This window comes from Nannobrachium achirus (genome assembly GCF_963921795.1).
Source record: "Nannobrachium achirus genome assembly, chromosome: 14".
NCBI lineage: Eukaryota > Metazoa > Chordata > Actinopteri > Myctophiformes > Myctophidae > Nannobrachium > Nannobrachium achirus.
The window spans coordinates 40613429-40641034 of record NC_137821.1 but is presented as its reverse complement, the minus strand read 5'-3'; positions in this window follow the sequence as shown (position 1 = coordinate 40641034).

The window sequence follows — 27606 nt, the reverse complement described above, 5'->3', positions numbered from 1 at the left end:
AAATATGGGTCTATTCATTGTCATTTTCAGATTGTAATTGGATTAGTGGTTAGTACTGCTGCTACCTCATAGCAAAAGTGTGTAGTTTTTCTGTGTGGAATGTACATGTTCTCATGTTGGTTTCCTCCAGAAATACATGTTGTCAGAGAGTCAGTGCTCTTGACCAAGGCTGTTTGTTAACCATCCTAATAGTTAAGGGATGGGTTAAATACAGAGGATGAATTTACCCTCAAGGATCAATAACATTTTACTCAACTGTACCGGTGACTTCTACAGAACCTGCAGAAGCCGTTCTCAGCAGACACCATGACTGGCCTGTTAATTTCCTTGGAGAGACTGTTATTCTGAAATGTACCATACAGCAAGGACATGCCTCTGACTGGAAGTACACATGGTGGAAGGATAACAATATCGACAATGACAGAGAATTAGATGAATATGTAATAAGTCCTTCTGAGAGCTATCCTAGTGGTGAATACCAGTGTAGAGGTCAACGCAAGCAGGACCAACAAATATCCAAACACAGCAATCCCATCACTATGACTTTTAAAGGTATGGATACTCTGTATAGTTTTGATAATTCTACGGTATACTATGCTTTCTTCACACAACTGCTTCCATTCCAACTCGTCCTTGCTGCCTCCTTATTGACTGCTCACCAAAAAAATCACCTATATCAGCTTTTGTATCAATTAGCATTCGTAGAAATGTACTGTAACTCAAACATGCACAGTTACGGCAAAGAGAGTAGGTGCAATAATGATATGTAAAAAGTAATGCATGACATACTAACATACTGTAGCTGACTGTGAACAGAAATTACATGCATAGTGAATCATAGTGATGCATCCATCCTCCTAAATCCAAGCCATAGATCCCCACCGCCAAGGGGAGTTAAAACGTAAATTAAGTTTAGGTATTTATTTATATAACAGAGGTTTAGTTAATAAATGGTAATTCTGCTTACTGTTCAAATACTTTAAAAAGGGACAATCCACTCAGATGCTCGCTTTCAACTATGTTTTTAAATGTACATTTCAGTCAAATGATTCCTATTCAGTGCATATGATTTTAAAGATATATTCCACTAATGATGAAAGGAAGTGCCTGTTGTAATGTTTTTCTTCTTAATCTGAACAACAGATCAACCAAAGGCCACACTGAAAGCTGACCAAACAGACGTACCAGTAGGGGGCAGTGTTACACTTGGCTGCTCGGTGGAGGGCTCACCTGGATGGACATACCTGTATGAATGGTATGAATCATTGCACCAAGGTACCACAATGTCACTGAACAACCAAGGACCAATCAGTGTTTCAAAAGGAGGATTCTACTGGTGCAGAGGATGGAGAGGAGAACCAGTTTACTACACTCAATACAGTGATCAAGTCACCATGACCAGAATCAGTGAGTAATTTGCTGTTAAAAAAACACATTGTGATAGAAAAAACATATTGCACATGTTTACAGCATGATTTATGGTCAAGCCATCCAGAATTAGGGTCTGTCTGTGTACAGTACACATTCAAGTCAGAAAGTCATGCTATTGTTCTGTTTAGAATCAAGCTTCTAGCCAGGGAGTTCTACTTTTGTATTCTAATTTTTATTTCTTAATGTAAACAGTGAGCAGCAGGTCTGCTTTGATCCTGCAGTCTAGTTGGCCTCAGATATTCAGTGGAGAGACCATCACTCTCAAGTGTGAGATACAGGGGAGAGGTGACACTGAGTGGAGTTATGAATGGGAAACAACCAGCTCACATTTAAACATACCAGTAAACCAAGCTGAATTCAGGATCAACAATGTGTCCACACATCACAGTGGAGACTACAGGTGTAAGGGTCGTCCCAAAGATGACCAGTACTCTTCAACAACATGGAGTGATGTTGTTAAATTAACTGTGTTAGGTAAGTCCGAACATTTCTGTTATATAGAAAATATTGTGAATTATCTTTTGTGCAGCCTCCTGAAAATGCATGAAACATCAATGTCTTCAACAGTATGTCCTGTCAAACAGTAATTAAACTATCTTAATCCAGAGATATGTGCTTTCCAACAGCCAAACCCCAGGCTGTTTTGAGTGTGTCTCCTCCATGGTTGAGTCCTGGAGCCTCAGTGACTCTGAGCTGTGATGTTAAAGAATCATCTGCAGGCTGGATGTTCTACTGGTACAGGGCTGTTCCTAAACCACCATACTACTCCTACACTTATGAGCTCTTATCTGGTAGCCACAATGGAACTGTAGAGGGATCCTACACCATTCATGGTGCAACAGGCACAGGAGGATATGTGTGTAAAGCTGGGAGAGGAGACCCAGTTTATTACACTGAGAAGAGTACTCTTCAGTTTGTGTGGTCTGGTGGTGAGTGAGACTCATCTAGGTTGTTTTCTAAACAACCCACAGGACACTCTATTTTTATATATTTCACATTCTCTGAATTATACACTTTTCTTGGATTTAGTTTATTGAAAAACTGCTCTTCGTTTGACCTTTACCTTTACTGTGTTGTGTTTTAGATCTTCATTCCTCAGCTTCTCTCACAGTGAGTTCTAACAGAACTCAGCACTTCACCTCTGAGTCTGTCTCACTGAGCTGTGAGGGAAACTCTGCTGAATGGAAAGTGAAAAGTTACACTGATCTATGGAATATGATCTCATCCAGGGGTTCAATGACTGGATCTACATGGATCAGAACATTACGCAAAGGTGACACTGGAGTGTACTGGTGTGAGTCTGAATTGGGAGAATACAGCAATGCTGTCAACATCACAGTACATGGTGAGTCCAGTTACTTAATTCACTACTGTACCAAACAATATTGCAACATTCCATCAACTTATTAAAAGCATGTGGACTGTGTTTAACTTGTCAACTTTTTTACAGATGGCTCTGTCATCCTGGTGAGTCCTGTCCACCCTGTGACTGAGGGACATTCTGTAATGCTTCAATGCAAACACAGAACAGACTCGTCACTTTCCAACGTGGACTTTTATAGAAATGATGAACTGGTCCAAACTAAAACCAATGGAGAGATGGTAATACCTGCTGTATCTAAGTCTAATGAGGGCTTCTACAAGTGTACATATTCTGGAGAAAAATCACCAAGGAGTTGGATGACAGTGAGATGTGAGTAAACCGAGAACAATATGCAAATGAATGTACAGGTTTTTACATATACCGGTACCATTCTTTGTCACAATGTTATGTAGGCTTCTATAAGTGTAACTATTCTGGAGGAGAATCACCACCGAGCTGTATGACAGTGAGATGTGAATATCCAATTTTTCATTTTCTTTTGCATATGCAAATTTAAATATACATTAATTAAAAATCTATTTAAAATCTTTGTCACACTTCTGTGTGTAGGGTAAGAATGACGAAAAATCTGGTTTTACTCCAGCAGAATTACACTTACAGTAGTATATGTTATATAGCCAGACATAATAGTTCATTATCTAATAATAATTCATAATCTTTAAATGTAAAAAAATAGTTTTACTGTCTCAACCTTCAGGGTCTGGATCTGTGGAACAGAGTTCTCCACATGTAGTAGAACTGATTGCGGGACTTCTTGCTGTGATTCTACTGACCATCCTTCTGCTCCTGTTATATCGATACAGAACCTTGAATGGTGAGAACAACTCAAAATAGAGATTGCATCTTTTAAATAACTCATGCTGGGAAATTGTCCTCCTACACACACTGAACAGCCTAAGCGCATTAACATATTTTGCTCTTTTTATTACAGATCCATGTTGGGACAGGTAGGTACAGCTCTCTGTCTCTAGGGCTGTCCCCAACAGACTGCTGTGAGTGTGTGTGCGTGCGTGCGTGCGTGCGTGTGTGTGTAATCTTATTTATAACATGGCCACAGTAGATCTTGTTTAAATATGTATCTTGAAATAGATTTGTCAAGTGCCAGGGAACCAATCAGAACTCTGACCAGATGACCAACCAGAGAGGAAGTGCAGATGATGGACACTCCACACTTCAGCATGGTCAGCATTTCAACCAGTTAACTTAACATTGACATTACTGCTTCAGAATTGGTCTTCAACCAACCATACAACCAATCATTCAACAGCCTCAAAACAGGCATTCTTTTGCCTCAAGAAAAAAATAAATGTCCTTTACCTTTAGGTGGTGACCACATCTATGAAACAATCGAAGACTCTCAAGCAACTGAAAATGGTAACAGTAGCGTATACTGTACTTCATAATAACATATGCCTATTTTCAAAGTAGGGAGCTTTTAGATTTTACAGTATTATGTGGAGATGATATGAAATGGTAATTGAACTCCACAGAGAGACCTGCTGATCCACTTGAGAGCTCTGAAGTGAAGACTGGAGCAGTCACAGGTACACCGTGTGTACATGTATAATCTTATTAAGTCCATTGAATATGTGGGAAATTAGTCACATTAGTCACTGCTGGTCAAATGGTTTTGCAGGTCTGAACTTTTCGAATGTTACAGCTGCACTATTATTTTTACAGATCTTGGATTGTTAAATGTTGCACTTTACTGTTGCTCCTTATTCTGTAGTTTGTAACAATCTAATTCCCTTATGCCCTAACTTTAGATATGTGACCATGGTAACAGCTCTCAGATGTAAGTGTTTTTGGAGGTCTATAATGTGTTGTGTTGTGTTGTGTTGTGTTGTGTTGTGTTGTGTTGTGTTGTGTTGTGTTGTACAGTAGAAGGAGCAGATAAACCAGATGTGACGTACGCCCAGGTTAACCGCAAAAACAAACGCAAGTCAAAGAAGAAAGGTAGGTGAAAAATGGAATATTCTGTATAGTGTCATGCATCAGTTGGATTGAAACATAATAATATGCCTATTAGCTAATCCTGAAAAGACATGTGTAGACACAGCCACCTACAGTCTTCTGTAATATAATTCAAAAATTGAAACTTAGGGTTAGATACATTGCGCATGCAGTGAAATATTCAAAACCTTTTTCGTTTTAATTTAGAATTTCTATGGCATACAGCTCATGAATATCAAAAATCCATATCTAAAAAAAAAACACTCTAAACAAGTGTTCTCCACAGAGAGACCTGCTGATCCACTTGAGAGCTCTTTGTATTCTGAAGAGAAGACTGGATCAGCCACAACAGGTACACTGTGTTTAGCTTATAACTTCATGGTTTAGCCTGGGTTCCAGCCCGACTCAACTCCACCCCCTGGTGGAGGTGGTAATCCCAAAACGAAGTGTGTGAAAGAGGCTGGCAACAGGCTGCTTTACTGTGTTATGTATAATCTTAAATCCATTGACTATGTGGGAAAATAGTCAATGCTGGTCAAATGGTTTTGCAGGTAGAACTGATCCATTCGGTTCAGAACTTTTCGAATGTTAAAGCTGCATTATGTAACTTTCCTCTTTTTTATAGATTTTTCATTTAAATCTGTCAGGTTGATTCAGTGTTGACTTCAGCTGTTGCTGCTTATTCTGTATTTTGTACAAATCTAATTCCCTTATGTATTGCCATAACTTCAGATATCTGACTAATAGTGACTATGATAACAGCTTTTGGGTTTTGTGCAAAGTTAGCAGTGTTTTTGGAGGGCTGTTTAAACAATACTGTGTTGTGTTGTGTTGTGTTGTGTTGTGTTGTGTTGTGTTGTGTTGTACAGTAGAAGGAGCAGATAAACCAGATGTGACGTACGCCCAGGTTAACCGCAAAAACAAACGCAAGTCAAAGAAGAAAGGTAGGTGAAAAATGGGATATTCATCTTCAATGTACAGTGTCATGAATTTGTTGGATTGAAACATTTTAATAGCTAATCCTGACAGTCTACGGTAATATAATTCAAACATTTTAACTTTCATATATTCTAGATACATTGGGCATGCAATGAAATATTCAAAACCTTTTTTGTTTAATTTAGAATCTTTATGGCATACAGCTCATGAACATGAAAAAATCTCAAAATATTACAATATTACACGAGACCACTCTAAACAAGTTTCCTCCACAGAGAGACCTGCTGATCCACTTGAGAGCCCCTTTTATTCTGAAGAGAAGACTGGATCAGCCACAACAGGTACACTGTGTTATGTATCTTATGTGTCCATTGACTATGTGGGAAATTAACATTAGTCACTGCTGGTCAAATGGTTTTGCAGGTCTGTTCATAACTGTTTGAATGTTAAAGCTGCACTGTAACTTAATTGTTTAAATCTATCAGGTCGATTCAGTGTTAAACTTAAGCTGTTTATTCTGTAGTTTGAAAAAAATCGAATTTCCTTATGTATTACCCTAACTTTAGATATGTGACCATGCATGATAACAGCTTTCGGGTTTTGCGCAAAGTTAGCAGTGTTTTTGGAGGGCTATTATAAATATACAATACTATGTTGTGTTGTGTTGTACAGTAGAAGGAGCAGATAAACCAGATGTGACGTACGCCCAGGTTAACCGCAAAAACAAACACAAGTCAAAGAAGAAAGGTAGGTGAAAAATGGGATATTCTTCTACAATGTACAGTGTCATGCATTTGTTGCATTGAAACATAATAATATACAGCTAATCCTGAAAAGACATGTGTAGACACAGCCACATACAGTCTCCTGTAATATAATTAAAAAATTGAAACTTTCATAATATTCTAGATACGTTTTTTGTTTTGCTTTTTATAGCATACAGCTCATGAATATAAAAAAATACATATCTCAAAATATTACAATATTACACAAGACCACTCTAAACAAGGATTTATAATACAGAAATGTCAACCTTCTGAATTCAGAGTTGCTTGAAGTCCACTTTGAAGTTTCCGCAGTCAGTGATGATTTGGGGTGTTATGGCATCTGCATGTTTTTTTACGCAATATTCATCAAGCTGAGAATCAGTGTGATTCAAATGTTAATGCTCTTCTTATACTTTCTTCTTAACATTTTCTGTGTATCATTTCCATTCACTGAATGACCAGCTCCAGAGGAAACTGCAGATGCAGTTTATTCTCAAGTCAAACCAAAAATGGTAAGTGTCTGTTTTTCTTTAATAGATACAGAGCTAACACTGCCTAATTCTTGTTTCACCTTTTTATGCTGTGACATTGACCACATAAAAGTTCAAGTTGCCACCAGACTGTGATATTTTATTCAATAACAGTCAGTGTATATATAACGTAATATTGTACGCTGTTGTTCTGTTTCAGGAAGATAAATGAAGATGTCAGGAAAACGTCATGAAGAGAAGACAACATGGAAGAAGCAGAGTTGTAATTATATCCACTCTGATATATTATGAGTCAGACTGACACACAAATTGAATCCCATTTGAACTCATTTAACAGTCTTAAGCGTCATTCCCACCGGGCACGATAAAGATAAAGATAAAAATAAAAATAAAAATATCGTTTTAAAAATCATTCTCAACTTAAAGGGGAGTTTCGGTCAAAAACGACTTTCCTACCTTTGAAATGATGATCCAGGAAGGCTCTGGGCTGATCCGTGTGTTGTTTTACCCAAAGCAGCATTTTGTTCATTTATCGATTTTCTCCCCTGCACCCCACGGCTCCAAAACGGCACCTTTAGGGTCGTACCGTAATCCGGTTATTATTCTCGCTCAAAATTCACTTTTCTCGCTCGGTCTCAGTCCCTCATACTGTAGTTAGCATATCCGAGCTACATCAGCTCCTGGTCGCCGCCATGTTTGTTTACTTCAAGCTCAACTCTCAACTCGCAGCCCAGGAGAGAACACTGGGAAATCCCGTTTTGTATCGTGTGACTCCCCGACGCGCGACGAACAATAAAACACAAAAATGCTCTTAGCCAAAGAAAAAAGATGTAACTATGTCGACAAAGTCTGCAGAGTGATGTATGGTGTAGCCTCTTGTCTGCCTCAACAGGTAACAGGCTGTGGGGGAGGGAGGTGGAGCTGTGAGAGCAGCAGCAGCAGCAGCAGCTCGTGAACGCGAGCTGGTTCACAGTAGAACCAGAAATTATCTTTTTGTGCTCTTTTTAAGCACAATGACAAGTTGTCCACACTCAATCTACCAGAAGAAACATGGTCACACATAACTCTTGATTTTTGAGCAGATAGACAGCAATATTTTATACTGAAATATTTATTGCAGTGCAATGTTATATACATTCTTGGGATTTGGTGGTACCGGTCGATGAGAAATCAATAACAAGTAGCTTGGATATGGATTCATTTGTAAGGGCTTTTTATTTGGAGAAACCAGTGAGTGATGCTGTAGATAATATTGTATTTTATTGTATTATAGCTGTATAGTTTTACCTCTGAATCGTTTTTGCTTTAGTTGTTGGCCTATATAGAATGTATTCTCTATTTTAAGGTAAATTAGGGTAATGATTGTATTAGTACTGAATGTGGAGCTGACTAGTGATGGGTGAATTAATAATATTGTGGTGCAGCCTGCAGGCTAACTCATTAACCCCTATCCTCTGATTCTGTATCATTACTGGGTTATTACATGAAAGAACGAAAGACAAAGATCCAAGGATTCTATAAAAAAGGTTAGCCTGCATTATTTCTCTTTGTATATAGTTGTACATACATTATTATAATAATCTACATTTGATATTCCATGCTATTCCATCTAGCATTCCTTTGCAGTATGCTAGATTTACAGTATACTTCCTTTGTCACCTTTCAGTTTCAATTTGAATAATAACTTCTTACAATGCAAGTTATTTAGACGTGAATGAACAGCTTTAGCATTCTTACTGTACAGTACATTGTTATGGACTTGAGTAAAGCTGAAATCCATATTTTTGGTGAATAAAACCTTTTGACCAACCAATCTGTATGGTTGAGTATGTTCGTTGTGCCCGTCCATCTGTGTCCCTTTTATGCCCATGTATTCAGAGTTCAGTGTCAGGCATGCCCAGATATGGACATATGCTTCTACAATGTAGACTATACTGTAGCATATTGTTGTGTGTTAATAAATCAATCATCATGCCCTGAGGAAGACCTCAAGTCAAAATATCAGCTTATATTTTTGAAAAGTCAACTAAGCTTCTCTCTGGGATATTGCTGCAACATCCTTTCACAAATAAAAATATTTTAAACATAAAAAGGGACTTGATGTGCCTCTAGTCACCACATGATGTCGCCAAACTACAAAATCAAAGAGAGTGCTGTCCTGGACTCTGTTTATTTTGTATAAGACTCAGCACCCAGCCCTTTGCTTTAACAGAGTATAGCATGCTTCTTTTCATATGTACTGTACAACTTTCTGTATGATTGCAAAGATCTTGTTTTTCAGTTCAAAACAATGTTTTAAAACGATGGGTGTCTCATTTAAAATTGAACCTTTGCCGGTTTGTCTGTATTTCTAATGAGTGGTCAATTTGAAGTGCCGGGGAAAGAAACCTTTCATCAGTGTGCAGAAACTTGTATGTTTGCTAGTTCTCCCTCCCATCTTTGTTGAAGCTATACTCTGACTCATTGACCAGAAACATTACATTCAGCAAAACTAGTAGGTCCCACTCCCAGTATCACTTCTTTTTTTCCTAAAAATAGTCAGAAGTCGCTGTGCAGGGGCAGTCTTACCAAGATAGTAAACAGCATGTTTGACAGGGTAGTACAATGCTCCTTCGCTTAACGACACAGCCTGATCCTTAGCAACGGTGTCGCACAGCAAAAACTAGACAGTCAACGCCATGTGCTCTGTAGGAAGCTTAGATCTGTTATTTTTGTATTTGAAGTTTTTGAAAAAGTCACGTATTTTGCCCAAAACAGGCACACCACCAGTTGAAAGTGGTTAAGCATTTAAAACAACCAGTTTAAATGCATAAGAACCACAGGTCAAAGACATTCACCAACTTAAACTCAAGGAATATTCATCCTGAAAAACAAAAGAAAAGCAAAACCCTGGTGGCTCAACCAATGCTTTCACTTCCCTTTGGTTTTCATTGTCTTGTCTAGGCCTACACACTTCCCGTGTCTACAACGTTGCTTTGCTTTGCAGGGAAATAGTCTGCTTTCCCTGGGCATTTACAGTCACAGTCACAGTGACCAACAGAAGAATATTGTGACAACACACAAGTTTGGTCCATAGACTGTAGAGCAGGGGCTTTCAAAACTTTTTGAAAACTATTTTTGGTGAGTTGGCTTTAGATGGAAAAATAACTCATCTCAAGTACAGTGCAAATCAGGTCTGTTTTACTAAGCATAGTGAAGTGATATTGATGAATTCCAAATATGATCAGATTATTCTGAGGCACCCCTGTATGGAGCGAATTTAGTGCCAATATACCTTGTGCGTGTTTTAAAGATATTCACACGCGTGTGCATGTTTTGTGCACCGCAAAATAAATACTCACACGTGTTTTAAAAATATTCACACGTATTAAAAAAAAAATCACACGTGTGTGCATGTTTTGTGCACCGTAAAATAAAATTCACACATATTTTTTACAATTCACAGTATTTTACAAATCTCATATTTCTACAAATCTTAAGCTGTGGATCACAAAATAAAAACAAGTTGCAAATCTTTTCTGTGGATCACAAAATAAAAACACAAGTTGCAAATCTTTTTGTGGATTTAAAATACAAGTTGTGAATTACAGATACAGACCTGTGGATCTGAAAGACACAGCTCAACAGACTTGTGTGGATTTACAAAACACGGATCAACAGAGCTGTGGAGACACAAATCTTTTTCTGTGGAGACACAAAACTTTTTGCATTTGTGTGGACCAATAGCTGTGGAGACACAAAACACAGAATTATGGCACTGTTTCATAGGCTTGTGTATTGACCAATCAGGTAATGGGGGGCGGAGACTAGGAGGGGCTTTTAGCCCATAGTCCCATCGGTGAAGAGGACACAACACCGGAGCTGCCTGCAGGAGGGATAATGGCCGACGTGGAGGTTTGTTTACTAAAATAGAATGCATTAATGTGCAATTAATGTTTGAAATAAGCTCTTCTAGGACAAACGTTCTGGTAGAGTAGAGTATAACTGACCTAATGTCAAAACCCCAGGACTTTTATAAGATCTAATTATTTTATTTTCATGTTGGTGGGGAAAAGTACTCAGCTGTTTTACTCAAGTAAAAGTATATACTGCTATTTAGACATGCTCTGTTACTGTACAAGTAAACGTTCGGGATTAAAAATGTACTCAATTAAAAGTACATATCAAGTTTCCAAATGTATAAAAGAAATCATTGAAAAATAGCCGATCTACAAGCTCACAATGCGTCACGGTACCGAAATGTAGTGGGGGTAATCTATTTTTTGCAATCAAAGTAACTAGTATGTTGTAGAAGTACAATGTTTGCCTCATGAGATGTTGGGGAGTAGAAGTAAAGTTACTTAAACACTCATTAAAGTACAATTAATGTCTCCAAATTGTACTTAAGTACAATACTAAAGTAAATGTACTTAGCTACTTTATACCACTGGTTTTAACTGGTCAGCTGTTGCATAAACGAATACAGTAGTCACGTCTATGATTACATTTTAGATCCTATTTTTTTAAGCATCTTGATGCAAGCCAAGTTCTGTTCTGAAAACTGATATAGGCTATAATAGCATAGATGACTGATAATTTGTCTGTTTTTAATTACTTTTAATATTTAGTGCGGTATGCTATGTATTCCTGTAGGATTTTTTTGCCAAAATTGATTTTTTTGCTGTTTTGGCTTCTATAGGGACCAAACTATCAGAAAATGACGGGGGTCAAATTTTCAGACCCCTCCCTCATTTCCTGGGGGCGGGTCACTTCAGTTTTGGCCCTTTTCGGCCTTGTTTTCCCAATTTCCCATAGGATTTTTTTGCCCAAATGGCTTTTTTTGCTGTTTTGGCTTCTATAGGGACCAAACTATCAGAAAATGACGGGGGTCAAATTTTCAGACCCCTCCCTCATTTCCTGGAGGAGGGTCACTTCAGTTTTGGCCCTATTCAGCTATGTTTTCCCAATTTCCCAGAGGAGTTTTCTGCAAAAAAATGATTTGTTTGCTGTTTTGGCTTCTATAGGGACCAAACTATCAGAAAATAATGGGGGTCAAATTTTCAGACCCCTCCCTCATTTCCTGGGGGCGGGTCACTTCAGTTTTGGCCCTATTCGGCTATGTTTTCCCAATCTCCCATAGGATTGTTTTGCTAAAACATATTTTATCTTTTGTTGTTTTGGCTTCTATAGGGACCAAACTATCAGAAAATGACGGGGTAGACATTTTCAGACCCCTCCCTCATTTCCTAGGGGGGGGGGGGGGGGGGTCACTTCAGTTTTGGCCCTATTCACCTATATGTATTCCCAGTGTTTTGCTAAAATTGATTTCTTTGCCGTTTTGGCTTCTATAGGGACCAAACTATCACAAAATGACAGGGTTCCAATTTTCAGACCCCTCCCTCATATCCTGGGGGGAGTACTTTACAGTACTTTATACACAACTTCACAGTATATTCTGAGGATATTCAATAGTTTAGGTAGGAACAGTTCAAGTGAGGAGGATGGGGTAGCATTTATACTTCTGACCTGTTATTATTCTAGTCAAATACAGGATCTATTCATGATCACTGTTATCTATGTCCTCCCTTAAGGCTCATTCCCACTGGGCCAGATAAACAGATACAAAAATATATTTCTCCGTTCAAGTGGATGGTAAGATACAGATAAAAGAAAATATCTGTCACAGATATTTTTTTATCTGTCTTACCATCCACTTGAATGGAGAAAGATATTTATTTATCTGTTAATCTGGCCCAGTGAGAATGGGCCTTTATACTGTTGGCAAAGTCTCCAGTCCAGTGCCATAGCACTTGCAGAGACTGACTGTCCCTTGCAACCTGCTTTGCACCCACATTACATGTGATGAGCTCAAGTATTGCCTTTGGAGCAGGGAGGGCAAGACACCTGACTGGAACATACCCTCCACTCTCTGAATTCCACCAATTCTCTTCAATTGGTGGAAGCTCAGGGCTCAGGGCAATTGGAGATTGGTGTCAGCAGCCTCTTCAATGTGTGCACCTCCTCAAAATCATGTCCCTTGATGAAGGTATCATATATGACAACGAGCTTGAAAGAACTGTCCCTTGAGAAATACTCAAGCAGTCCCTGGCCTAACACATGTCAACTTCTCCTTGGTTGATCACACAGTCAGGAGTTCCTTGATGGACATAGTGAGCTTCATCTCTGGATGAAGACTTTGTGTTTTTCGACTGATCCATATACCTAATATTACCTATCAAAGACAACTTGACCCTCAACATAGCCAGCCATCATCGTTATGATGCGTTTGTTGAATGCATCCTGAAGATCTGACAGCTTTTTGTCTTTTTCATGTTCTGAAGCAAACCCATGGCATCAACAATAAGAACTTTGATAGAATAATCGTCCTCTGTCAGATCATGCTATGGGACACAGATCTTCCTACAGGGGCTCTGCCCTGGCATCTTCAATTGCATGCAAAATGTGAACCCCCTCATTTTCGGACAGTTTGGTCCCTAAAGAAGCCAAAACAGAAAAGAGGAAAAAAATCACACTCGTGTGAACTGAGCGGTTGTGTGTGTGTGTGTGTGTGTGTGTGTGTGTGTGTGTGTGTGTGTGTGTGTGTGTGTGTGTGTGTGTGTGTGTGTGTGTGTGTGTGTGTGTGTGTGTGTGTGTGTGTGTGTGTGTGTGTGTGTGTGTGTGCGCGTGCGCGCGTGTGCGCAACAGCGCCCCTCCCTTAACATGTGTGGTCAGAAAAGGTTACTGCAGGGCCAGGCTACGGACACGGAGACATACATACATACAGACAGACAGACAAACAGACAGACAGACAGACCCACACACACGGCCACGTATAGGAGCGTTGTGACCACCGCTCAAAAAATCTATGGGAATATAGAGCCGAATAGGGCCAAAACTGAAACCCCCCCTCCCCGCCTCAGGAAATGGGGGAGGGGTATGAAAATTTGAACCCTGTCATTTTCTGATAGTTTGGTCCCCATAGAAGCCTAAACAGCAAACAAAACAATTTTAGCAAAAAAAAAAAAATCCTATGGGAAATTGGAATGCATAGCTGAATAGGGCCAAAACTGTGACCCGCCCCCAGGAAATGAGGGCGGGGTCTGAAAATTTCAACCCCGTTATTTTCTGATAGTTTGTTCCCTATGGAAGCCAAAACAGCAAACAAAACAATTTTTGCAAAAAAATCCTATGGGAAATTGGGAATGCATAGCTGAATAGGGCCAAAACTGAAGTGACCCGGCCCCAGGAAATGAGGGAGGGGTCTGAAAATGTGACCCCCGTAATTTTCTGATAGTTTGGTCCCTATAGAAGCCAAAACAGCAAACAAATCAATTTTAGCAAAAAATACTATGGGAAATTGGGAATACATAGCCGAATAGGGCCAAAACTGAAGTGACCCGCCCCCAGGAAATGAGGGAGGGGTCTGAAAATGTGACCCCCGTAATTTTCTGATAGTTTGGTCCCTATAGAAGCCAAAACAGCAAACAAATCAATTTTAGCAAAAAATACTATGGGAAATTGGGAATACATAGCCGAATAGGGCCAAAACTGAAGTGACCCGCCCCCAGGAAATGAGGGAGGGGTCGGAAAATTTGACCCCCGTCATTTTCGGATAGTTTGGACCCTATAGAACCAAAATCTGCAGAAAAATCAATTTTGGCACAAAAATCCTACAGGAGCTGTATTTTGGACATACCACACTAATTAGCAAACTCATAATATGGGGCACGGACAGGATAAACCTAGCTTCTACCTATTTCAAATGTATAGGCCTATATATATATATACAACTATAATTAGCTCTTTGATAAGCTATTTGTGTTTACATCATGCAGTCTTATGCAAACGATGAACTGTATTGCAAATTGCATGTTGTTAAGACAGATGTGTTGTGAGGTTAGGTACAGATAAAGATATTAAATTGTTTCAAACTTTTATTGGCTCAGGTTATTTCTATAATTATCTTTTTAATCAATGGCACCCCTTATCACATTATCAAAGTAAATACTGGTATTTTCCTCTTAAGACAGTATGTCACAAGGAAAACTTGAGAGTAATGTTTAGCCTGGAACCCCCTCAAGGACTCCACTTTGAGATGTTATATGAGATACTTAAAGTGTGGTTCCTGTGGAAATAAGCCTCGGCTTTCTAGGATCTCCTTTTAGTTGACCTTGTACCAGTGATTTGTACTGTCATGAAACTGTACTTTTTTCTATTGCAAACTTCTAATAAATTCTTCAATCAATCAATCAATGGGGTAAGCTATTTCTTCCACCAGATTGATAGAAATGTAATGTTTCTATCAATAAAGAAACTTTGGGTTCTTTCAATTAATTTATGTCAAGACTGGCAGTGGTAGTGGAAATGTTTGGGGAGGAGTCACTATAGATATCAGGTATCAGGTGTCAAAGAGGTATCATTGCCATCTTGTGGTCAATATAAATAACTACACTTCATCAATACATATCACAACAAATATCTGTTTAACTTCATACTTTAAACCACTTGAAACCCAGCATCCCTATTCTGGGGGGAATATTGACCAAAAATAGCAGATCTACAAGCTCGCAACAAGTGGGCTTGTAGATCTGCTCCTTTTGGTGAAGAGACTTTGATCTGTAGTCTGTGACTGATGCATTCATCAATTCAATGGACAATATTGTTTTATTTTCTTCCATGACGCTAGGTTTACCTACAGTAAAATCTTAGATTACTGAGGCACTACACTGTCTCATGTGTAGTGCAGTACATCTTTACCTTCTTACTGTTGCACTGAATAGTGTAGACCTGCTAAATGCCTAAATTGTACAGTGTCTGTTGCTCTGAACACTATGAAACACTATGACTATGAAACCTATCATTTAGCCTACTGTTAAATTTGCTTTTCAGAAAATCAAAGACCCTAATGGGACTGTATACCATTATTGGCAACACTGGAACAGAATGGTGCCCAGGGACCACCTGCAACTACTGCAGGGACCTCTACACCCTCCCACAGAGCACTGGCCCCTGCTGCCGCTGCACCCCAGAGGGCACCAACCCAGCAATGTATTTCACCTGGCCAGGTAAACATCTTTAGCAACTGTAAAATGTGTCGCTACATCAAGGCTCTTCAACAGTGGGTCCTCAGAGTTACTACAGGGGTCCTCCAAATCTTTGTGTGATAGAAACCTTTTTTCTCCTTTTTAAATTAACCACTTGAACCCTGAAAAAAATAGCAGATCTTAGATCAGCTATTTTCAGCAAAGAGGTTTTGTAGAGGGGGGAAAAGAGCAGACCAAGTACAGAGTGAAAGTTGAACTTTATTAAAAATGAGCCTCCCCAACTCCTAATCCCCTACCTAACTGTCATGGCCAGGAATAAGGTGAATTGTGAAATGACTGTTAAAAACAACATTGCTATAGCTACTGGTTTTCATACTATTTCTACTTCTGTCACATTATCATTGCTATTATGAACGTCATGTGTCCACTGGTAGCTCAGTCTGTAGAGCTCTCTCCTTTGCACCTCAAGGTCATGAGTTCGATATTGGGCAGCGCCAACTCGGCGTGTGAGTAGCACGGCTTGGGTGGGGCAAGTACTGGGAGCTGATGGTAGGTGTGGAGCTCCACCTCAGCAAACCATCTCCCAGGGGTCTAACTAACTATGACAAACTTGTGTGTTGCCGGCTGATACTGATAATAAGTCACTCATGACATTCTGAATTCTTCTGTACATTATCTTAAATGTATTAACCATAAATGTGTTTATAGCTCATGGCCCGGACCATTCGCCAGTGCAAACAGTTTCGCAAGGGTCTGATGGAGACCGCACCTACAAGGAAGACCAGATGTTGTGGCACAGCTGTTTCCCGGTTTCCCAAGAGGGTTGCACAGCTCAGGTAATTAAATAAACTATTTTCCAACTGCTCAACTCATCTAGTGACTCGCAGTATATGCTTAATTGACTGTTTTACTTTTACTTGTCTACTACAGATGTTGTTGGATCGCATTGTGTGGCCACAGAGCAGAGATGTAGAGACCAGATGCTGTGTTGCCGGCTACCTGCGCCAGTTCAATGGTTTGTAATTACTTTAAACAAGTGCATTGCAATGTTATTACACTCAGCTTTTTACCCCAGAACAGAATGGGTTTGCTACTCTGACATCACGCTCTGGCTTCATTGTAATGTCACACTTACAGAATCCCTTTTATGCCCATAATGGAGTTCCCTGATGTCATAAATATTAAGCCCATATCTAACAGGACATCATATGGGATTGTCCATATATTGGAGGCCACATCGGCCACATACCACACTAATAGAATCCATATATGGCCAAGACAGATGGCCAAGACGGCCCATCTGTGTGGCTGGTTCTACAGACAGGGATCTCCATGTATGGGCATAAAATGTCAGATGTCATAAACGAATAACTGAGTAAGAATGTTTGGGCTCTCACAGCATATCTCCATATACAGTACAGTACATGCATCTCCATATATGGGTATCAGGGGTCTCCATACAGTATATGGGTAACTGGTCCGATATACTGTACATCACTGGCCAGAATTAGGGCAAGGTCGCATGTCACTGAGGCGTCTTACTAATTATTTAGTCTTAGTTTTTGTCCTCATAGCTTATTTTTTTATTTTAGTCAACTAAATCAACGCTGTTTGTTAATACTTTACACCTTACCATTGCTCTCCAACAAGGCTTCTTTGACAATGGCATACCTAAATCTCTTTGACAATTGTGTGACTAACCATGGATTGTGGTGCATTTGATACCATCAGGCAGAGGGAGAGCCCTTGATGGTGATCTGAGATTACCATGGGCCAACTGCCTTGGATGGTATACCAAAGACAGCGGCTCCCTGGTTTAAAACACGAGGTTACTGCATTGTTATTGCAGGGGGAGAAAAGTGAGTAGCTGTTTTAACCAAGTGTGCATGTGTATCTCAGTCAAACACACTTTCACCTGTCCTTCAGTAAGTGGAGGTTATGTGCCTGGCTTAGTTGACTTAAAGAACCCAGTTAACCCAGGTTTCCTGCTAAAGTGCTGAGATTTTTAACATTGAGCTAATAGATTAGATCCATTGTCTAGGTGAGACATGACCTTTACAACTACCCCAATTGTGTAAGCTATATCTATATTAACATACAGACTGGACAAAATTACATTTTATTAATACAGTGAGGCTTGAAACTGCCCCAGTGGGCAATATTCAAAATGAGTGCCACACAAATATGAGAGAATCAGAAACCCCACACACTCTCAAATGTCACATTGACCACAACCTCTGATTGATTCTAGGAGGGGATAGAAAGAGACGGACAGGAGAGGAGGAGAGAAAGAGATGAGCTACCGCGCTGTTTCTTTTTTCGTGTGTTGTTGACCCGACTGCCCGTTCAACTCACACATACTGTTTGGCTGTTCTCTCCTCCGCTGGAACGTAAGCCATGTGCGACGGTGCCCTACATTTGTCCACTCTATGAAACAAGCAGACGGTCCTGGATTGATCTTCAGCCAATGAGCATGGCCGTGTGAACCATGGGGCGATTGCTGCAGGTTAAAACTATATGAAGCCATGATTTGATAAGAGAATAAACAATAGAAATGAAACGCAGTCCCAGAAAGTACAAAAAAATAAGTGTTAAAATGAACTATAATGACTATTACATTCCCGGGCAAGTGAGCATGAGACCTTAGTGTCAACCCCTGACATGTAATTAATAAATCATGAATCCATCTATGATTTATATAAAATTAAATCATGAATCAATTTATTTACATAAAATGCTTTCTAAATATATAAAGTGGCATTCATTTATTGTAATGTTTTCTTCAATCAGATGGCTATATGTTTATGATGGCCAGCAGGGACGAACATGGCACAGTTCTGGATACTGGAGAGAAATATGACCCTGATTCCAACACCTGGAGCACCATATGGTCCATGACACAGGTATACTAAAATAACCAGTGCATTGATATATACGTACATGCACAGTCTTGGAAAAGTCCAAATTAACTTCATACTGTAGGCATTGTTTTAAAAGTGAGCATGAGACCTTAGTGTCAACCCCTGACATGTAATTAATAAATCATGAATCCATCTATGATTTATATAAAATTAAATCATGAATCAATTTATTTACATAAAATGCTTTCTAAATATATAAAGTGGCATTCATTTATTGTAATGTTTTCTTCAATCAGATGGCTATATGTTTATGATGGCCAGCAGGGACGAACATGGCACAGTTCTGGATACTGGAGAGAAATATGACCCTGATTCCAACACCTGGAGCACCATATGGTCCATGACACAGGTATACTAAAATAACCAGTGCATTGATATATACGTACATGCACAGTCTTGGAAAAGTCCAAATTAACTTCATACTGTAGGCATTGTTTTAATGTCTTGCTCATGGACCCTTTAACTGTTGCAAGTACGGACTAGTAATGGACTAGCAATCCCAAAATTCCATAGTGCCTTGGAACATATTTAGAATCACATTTATTATATAATGGCTGCTTTACTTCATGTTATGTTTCAGCTGCAACATTCTTAATTCAGCAATGTATTCTATAGAATACATGCAATAGGCTGTATGGAAGATCAGCCATATATTTCTGCAAATATAAGAATGCCTCATAAGTGCATTATAAATGTGGTTAACTTATACCAGACACTATTGGCTTACCAAAAATATCTATCTTATAACCATAGCCTATTCATTATTTCTCAGCATGTTTTCCTATATTACTGTGAATACAAGATTACCATATAAACTGCAATTTATTGTCTTTTCCGTAGGTGCTGTAACACAGAGAACTCCTAGAAAGGCTACAGGCACACATCTTGCATGTTCTTCATAGAGAGCCTTGATTTTCTTTTTAGAGTTTACCTGTCGTCAGGACATGGTTTTGATTAGTGCCTTATCAAGGCAAATTAATATTCCAGAGGGCATTATAAACCACTTAACCGATCTGATCAACATGCTTGGACAAAGACAAGACCATCAAGAGCCTGTGGTCACTGTGGAGCAGAGAACCTGGCCTGGACGTCCTTGGTTACATGTGGATGAAGACCACCTCCGGCATCTCTTGGAAATGCAGCCTGTTCCCACTATTACAAAACTGAAAGGGGTTTCTAGGTGTTCTATATTCAGAAGACTGAATACAACAATGAGTGTCACAGAACTATACAGATGTTAGCAAAGCCACTGACTCCTTACAATGCATCCAAGCTTTATCATTCTGGACAAGATGCCCACTGTATCTACACTGTGCATAGATGCTATGATCCTCCCCCCACTGTACCCTTTATCCCTAAGGTTCCTCTAATCTGTAACCAGCTTGGGGCATATCAGATTTGATTTCTGTCAAGTCTGTCAAGCTCTTCAGACACAGTGCACAATACTCCATGGCATGAGTAATCAATAGACAAGTCATTTTGGGGGTGAACTACTCCTTTAAGGCAGCTTTGCATGTCTGTCTGAAAGGAGAGAAAATCTTTGCAATGTCCAGGAAGGTGTAGGGTAGTGATACTCAAACTCCGGCCAGCGGGCCACTCCCGGTCCGTGGCACAATTTTGACTGGCCCACCGGCTTATTTTTAATTTTTTACCAGTGTCTCTGTCCAATAGAGTAGCATACCCAAAACGTCATTGTAGGCCTAATGCAAATCAAATGAAAGAGATGTTACTGTACCTCTAGTAACCACTGCATCATTAGCCATTTGGTAGCTAAACAGTCTTGGTAATCTATTTTAAGTGCCAGTAGATTGTTTGATTTGATTTATTTCAGCTGTTCAAATTCAATAGAAAACACATCTGGTGGATTTGACATTGTAAAGTAAATGCAGCAACACAATTAAAGTGCAACATTTTCCTTTTTTCTACAGATAAAATATTGTGATCTTTATTGGTGTCGATGTCGAAGGTTAGCAGACTGATAGTATTCAAACATTGGCACCATTTGGTCTATTTGCATATTTTCTGTGAGTATAAACATCCTAGCATAATGCAGTTTTTTCTTCTGTCTTTTTTCTGCAGCTTTGTATTGACAACAATTGTATGCCATGGAGTTAAATCAGAATTCTTTATATAGTCTTTGTAAGGTTTCAGGGAACATTGAAAATTCACAGAAAACAGTTGTCGATTATAAGCGGTTTGTGTAATGTAATGTTTGTGTTAAGATAATTAAATACAGCACTTAAGGCCATTCTCTAAAGCAAGTGCTCCCAAACATTTGTACTCCTTTAACACAATCAGTGTGATCTCTTTAAAAAAGCACATACAAATAGCTGCATAAACAGTGCACCAACTTCAGTTAAATAACATTTGCTTAAAACAAAATGTTTTCCACTTTTCATTGCCTGTATAATTGAGCATACAAGACAGTATAGGAATATAACAGAATACAAAGTAGAGAAAAATAGAAATCCTTCAGAGCCTCTAAGGACAAAACTATTGTTCCTCCAAACATAACAGTAAATGTTTGTAACTCATAACATAGTGTGTAAACATCTTTAACTCAAACATACAGTAGCTGCATAAAGTACACTTCTTTCTGTGGACTAATATACAAGACAGACATTCAATCCATCATACAGTACCAACATGAATTTTAGTCTTGGTCGTTAGGCCAACCCAAACCTATAATCAACAGAGTTAAAGGACTGCATGTCTGTCTGGAAGGAATGAAACTCTGTGTAATGTAAAGGAAGAAGTAGGGTTTCAAAACATGTTGATGCTTCAGGTAAGGACCTAGAAATAAATGCCACCTTCAGCTCCGTTGGTGGAATCTCCCAGGTTACCCAGAATTTGATGAGGTTCTTCAGTTCCTGGCTTGATACTGGAATGAGAAAGTATAAATTAGTATTTCTGCTGGTATCTACAGTACATTATAATTTTCATAGCTGATAAAGGCTTGAATGGTCAGTATACTGTATGTAGCCTGGCTGATAGGGAGTGGCACAGGACACAGAAATATCTTTGGGGTTCTTTATTCCTAGTAAGTTGGTCTGTAACTTTAAGGTATTTTCTTTTGAAATGTAAAAACCAGAAACAACTACAATGCCACAGTTTGGCTAGTATGGCATGCAAACCTCAAATTTAGCTCTCAAAATGGAAGGATTCTTTTTTTATTATTTAATTACCTGAGCTGTGCAACCCTCTTGGGAAACCGGGAACAGATGTGCCACAACGTCTGGTCTTCCTTGTATGAGCGGTCTCCTTCAAACCCTTGCGAAACTGTTTGCACTGGCGAATGGTCCGGGCCATGACCTACAAACACATTTATGGTTAATACATTTAAGATAATTTACAGAAGAATTCAGAATCAAAGTCTGGAGTGACTTATTATCAGTGTCAGCCGGCAACACACAAGTTTGTCATAGTTAGTTAGACCCCTGGGAGATGGTTTGCTGAGGTGGAGCACCACACCTACCATCAGCTCCCAGTACTTGCCCCACCCAAGCCGTGCTACTCATACGCTGAGTTGGCGCTGCCCAATATCGAACTCATGACCTTGAGATCCAAAGGAGAGAGCTCTACAGACTGAGCTACCAGTGGACACATGACGTTCATAATAGCAATGATAATGTGACAGAAGTAGAAATAGTATGAAAACCAGTAGCTATAGAGCAGTGAAGTCTGACGTCATTTACCCATCCTACCTGGTTAACGTTTTTCCCCCCCATTCTGAATTCCCATTGACTTTTTTTTCATATCGTGTCATATAAGAACTGTGTTCCAAACATGAACAGATTATCTCAGCGGTTTGACTCATATGGATATGAAGAATCAACTGATGGTGAGAAAACGCTAATGTTACTGTCGCTGAATTAGATACATTTTCGCTAGAAACAGGCTTTATCAAATATGAGTGAATGACTATCATAAACCATACAGAGCCACCGTTTGTTTATTTTTGGACCACAATGCTTATATATGAGACGATTGTAAGATGACTCAATGTTATTCTCCATAGAGAAATTACTTCCATGAACCGGGGGATGAGCGAGTCACGTCATGACTTCACTGCTCTATAGCAATGTTGTTTTAAACAGTCATTTCACAATTCACCTTATTCCTGGCCATGACAGTTAGGTAGGGGATTAGGAGTTGGGGAGGCTCATTTTTAATAAAGTTCACCTTTCACTCTGTACTTGGTCTGCTCTTTTCCCCCCTCTACAAAACCTCTTTGCTGAAAATAGCTGATCTAAGATCTGCTATTTTTGGCTAAAGAATATGGACGCTAGGGTTCAAGTGGTTAAGGAGAAAAAAGGTTTCTATCACACGAAGATTTGGAGGACCCCTGTAGTAACTCTGAGGACCCACTGTTGAAGAGCCTTGATGTAGCGACAGAGCAGTTGTCCTGAGAAGGCTGGAATAACGTATGTTGAGATTGGTAGATGAAGGAACACATTGCTCTGGGTTGGTGCCCTCTGGGGTGCAGCGGCAGCAGGGGCCAGTGCTCTGTGGGAGGGTGTAGAGGTCCCTGGGCACCATTCTGTTCCAGTGTTGCCAATAATGGTATACAGTCCCATTAGGGTCTTTGATTTTCTGAAAAGCAAATTTAACAGTAGGCTAAATGATAGGTTTCATAGTCATAGTGTTTCATAGTGTTCAGAGCAACAGACACTGTACAATTTAGGCATTTAGCAGGTCTACACTATTCAGTGCAACAGTAAGAAGGTAAAGATGTACTGCACTACACATGAGACAGTGTAGTGCCTCAGTAATCTAAGATTTTACTGTAGGTAAACCTAGCGTCATGGAAGAAAATAAAACAATATTGTCCATTGAATTGATGAATGCATCAGTCACAGACTACAGATCAAAGTCTCTTCACCAAAAGGAGCAGATCTACAAGCCCACTTGTTGCGAGCTTGTAGATCTGCTATTTTTGGTCAATATTCCCCCCAGAATAGGGATGCTGGGTTTCAAGTGGTTTAAAGTATGAAGTTAAACAGATATTTGTTGTGATATGTATTGATGAAGTGTAGTTATTTATATTGACCACAAGATGGCAATGATACCTCTTTGACACCTGATACCTGATATCTATAGTGACTCCTCCCCAAACATTTCCACTACCACTGCCAGTCTTGACATAAATTAATTGAAAGAACCCAAAGTTTCTTTATTGATAGAAACATTACATTTCTATCAATCTGGTGGAAGAAATAGCTTACCCCATTGATTGATTGATTGAAGAATTTATTAGAAGTTTGCAATAGAAAAAAGTACAGTTTCATGACAGTACAAATCACTGGTACAAGGTCAACTAAAAGGAGATCCTAGAAAGCCGAGGCTTATTTCCACAGGAACCACACTTTAAGTATCTCATATAACATCTCAAAGTGGAGTCCTTGAGGGGGTTCCAGGCTAAACATTACTCTCAAGTTTTCCTTGTGACATACTGTCTTAAGAGGAAAATACCGGTATTTACTTTTGATAATGTGATAAGGGGTGCCGTTGATTAAAAAGATAATTATAGAAATAACCTGAGCCAATAAAAGTTTGAAACAATTTAATATCTTTATCTGTACCTAACCTCACAACACATCTGTCTTAAGTTAACAACATGCAATTAGCAATACAGTTCATCGTTTGCATAAGACTGCATGATGTAAACACAAATAGCTTATCAAAGAGCTAATTATAGTTGTATATATATAGGCCTATACATTTGAAATAGGTAGAAGCTAGGTTTATCCTGTCCGTGCCCCATATGAGTTTGCTAATATTAAAAGTAATTAAAAACAGACAAATGTATCAGTCATCTATGCTATTCTAGCCTATATCAGTTTTCAGAACAGAACTTGGCTTGCATCAAGATGCTTAAAAAAATAGGATCTAAAATTGAATCATAGACGTGACTACTGTATTCGTTTATGCAACAGCTGACCAGTTAAAACCAGTGGTATAAAGTAGCTAAGTACATTTACTTTAGTATTGTACTTAAGTACAATTTGGAGACATTAATTGTACTTTAATGAGTGTTTAAGTAACTTTACTTCTACTCCCCAACATCTCATGAGGCAAACATTGTACTTCTACAACATACTAGTTACTTTGATTGCAAAAAATAGATTACCCCCACTACATTTCGGTACCGTGACGCATTGTGAGCTTGTAGATCGGCTATTTTTCAATGATTTATTTTATACATTTGGCAACTTGATATGTACTTTTAATTGAGTACGTTTTTAATCCCGAACGTTTACTTGTACAGTAACAGAGCATGTCTAAATAGCAGTATATACTTTTACTTGAGTAAAACAGCTGAGTACTTTTCCCCACCAACATGAAAATAAAATAATTAGATCTTATAAAAGTCCTGGGGTTTTGACATTAGGTCAGTTATACTCTACTCTACCAGAACGTTTGTCCTAGAAGAGCTTATTTCAAACATTAATTGCACATTAATGCATTCTATTTTAGTAAACAAACCTCCACGTCGGCCATTATCCCTCCTGCAGGCAGCTCCGGTGTTGTGTCCTCTCGACCGATGGGACTATGGGCTAAAAGCCCCTCCTAGTCTCCGCCCCCCATTACCTGATTGGTCAATACACGAGCCAAAGAACTTCACATGTCACACGAGAAAACAGTGCCATAATTCTGTGTTTTGTGTCTCCACAGCCATTGGTCCACACGAGCACAAAAAGTTTTGTGTCTCCACAGAAAAAAATTCGTGTCTCCACAGCTCTGTTGATCCGTGTTTTGTAAATCCACACAAGTCTGTTGAGCTGTGTCTTTCAGATCCACAGGTCTGTATCTGTAATTCACAACTTGTATTTTAAATCCACAAAAAGATTTGCAACTTGTGTTTTTATTTTGTGATCCACAGAAAAGATTTGCAACTTGTTTTTATTTTGTGATCCACAGCTTAAGATTTGTAGAAATATGAGATTTGTAAAATACTGTGAATTGCAAAAAATATGTGTGAATTTTATTTTGCGGTGCACAAAACATGCACACACGTGTGATTTTTTTTTAAATACGTGTGAATATTTTTAAAACACGTGTGAGTATTTATTTTGCGGTGCACAAAACATGCACACGCGTGTGAATATTTTTAAAACACGCACAAGGTATATTGGCACTAAATTCGCTCCATACCCCTGGACTGGCATCACGGCACCCACTCTGGGAAACCCTGGTGTAGAGAAACTGGGTTTTGTCATCAGGACGTATGGAAACCTATAGTCGCCTCCAGAGCTCTGTAAGGGGGCTAACAAAAAAGACATTAGGCCAGGAATGCCTCGTCTCTCTCCACCTCTCACTGGCGTTGAGATAAATGGAGACATGACCGCATGCTGTACAGTGAAAAAACTCAATCAAATTTGAGGGATACAAAAAAGGGAATATAATATCTATTTTTACTACATTTTCATAAACACAATAAAAACGCCCATCTACAAGAAGCTTGTAGGATCAGCTATTTTGTTATTTTGTCGCGCAACAGATTATTTAGGGTTAAGGGATGAAATTAAATCTGGGTTGAGTAGGAGTAGACAGGAGTGTGGTTGGTGGTGTTATCACACAGGTCATGGGTTCAATACTTTTACATTTTCTCCCTGTGTTCTACTTGTGGTAGTGAACTTACTATTCCATGATGGAATAGTAGCATCCCTGTTTTCTTTGTATCTGTTCTTTTGAACAATCTCACAAATAGGGTTGTTATTTGCCTCATTATCTGTGCTATAAATTACTACAGTAGTGCCAAACAAAATGTTTGCAGTTGTGCTCTCACCCCAAAACATGATTTACGAAACTCAGTTTCAGGCAATATGCTGTTTTAGTCCAGACTTGTCCTTTAGTGGTGCTGATATAGAATATCAGTGGTAGGCTGGAATAGGCTAGGTGCACTTGCATCAAATAGGCTCTCTAATGATATCAACAAAATACACCTCAAATGATCCCTGTGTGAATGCACCACTGGCCTGAGTGAGAGTTAGATCCTGTCTTGTTGTGTACATTAATGCTATTTGAAAGAAGCACTGACTTATTGACTTTCTGTGCGCGCATGCGCACACGCGCGCGCGCGCACACACACACACACACACACACACACACACACACACTCTACCACAGAGCAGAAGCAAAAACAACAACTTCAACTTCCTGTGCTTTTTTACTGTGTAGGCTCAATTTTATTTTATAACTTCAAAATGAAAAATCACTAATACTACTGTATGTTGTAACTTGTGTGTGCCAACTGCTGGATCCCCTGTAGTAGCTCCGAGGCCCCCCTATAGGGTCCCTGATGGGTTTTGGATTAATTCCCATATTTGTGATTCCTTTAGAAAGGTATCCTTTCGCAGAAGACTCAGCTTCCACCCACAGCGTAAAATCACAGTTGGAGTCAGAGTCCAAGAAAGGAGACCACACCATGTACGTCCGTTTGAAATAATTGTATTAAGAGAATAGTGCAGAGTTCAACGTACAGTACAGCAATTCACCCATAGTGCCTTCTTCTGTCTATACAAAACATAATTTCACAGATATATGGAGTTACAGAATACATTAGTCACACTCTGATTGGACAATTATAACATAATAATGGATCATGATGGTGTCGTGACTGAGTCTCGTAGACTAGTTATTAGATCAAAACAAAATGACCTTGACACTTTTAAAACTGAAAGTGGTGTCTAACAT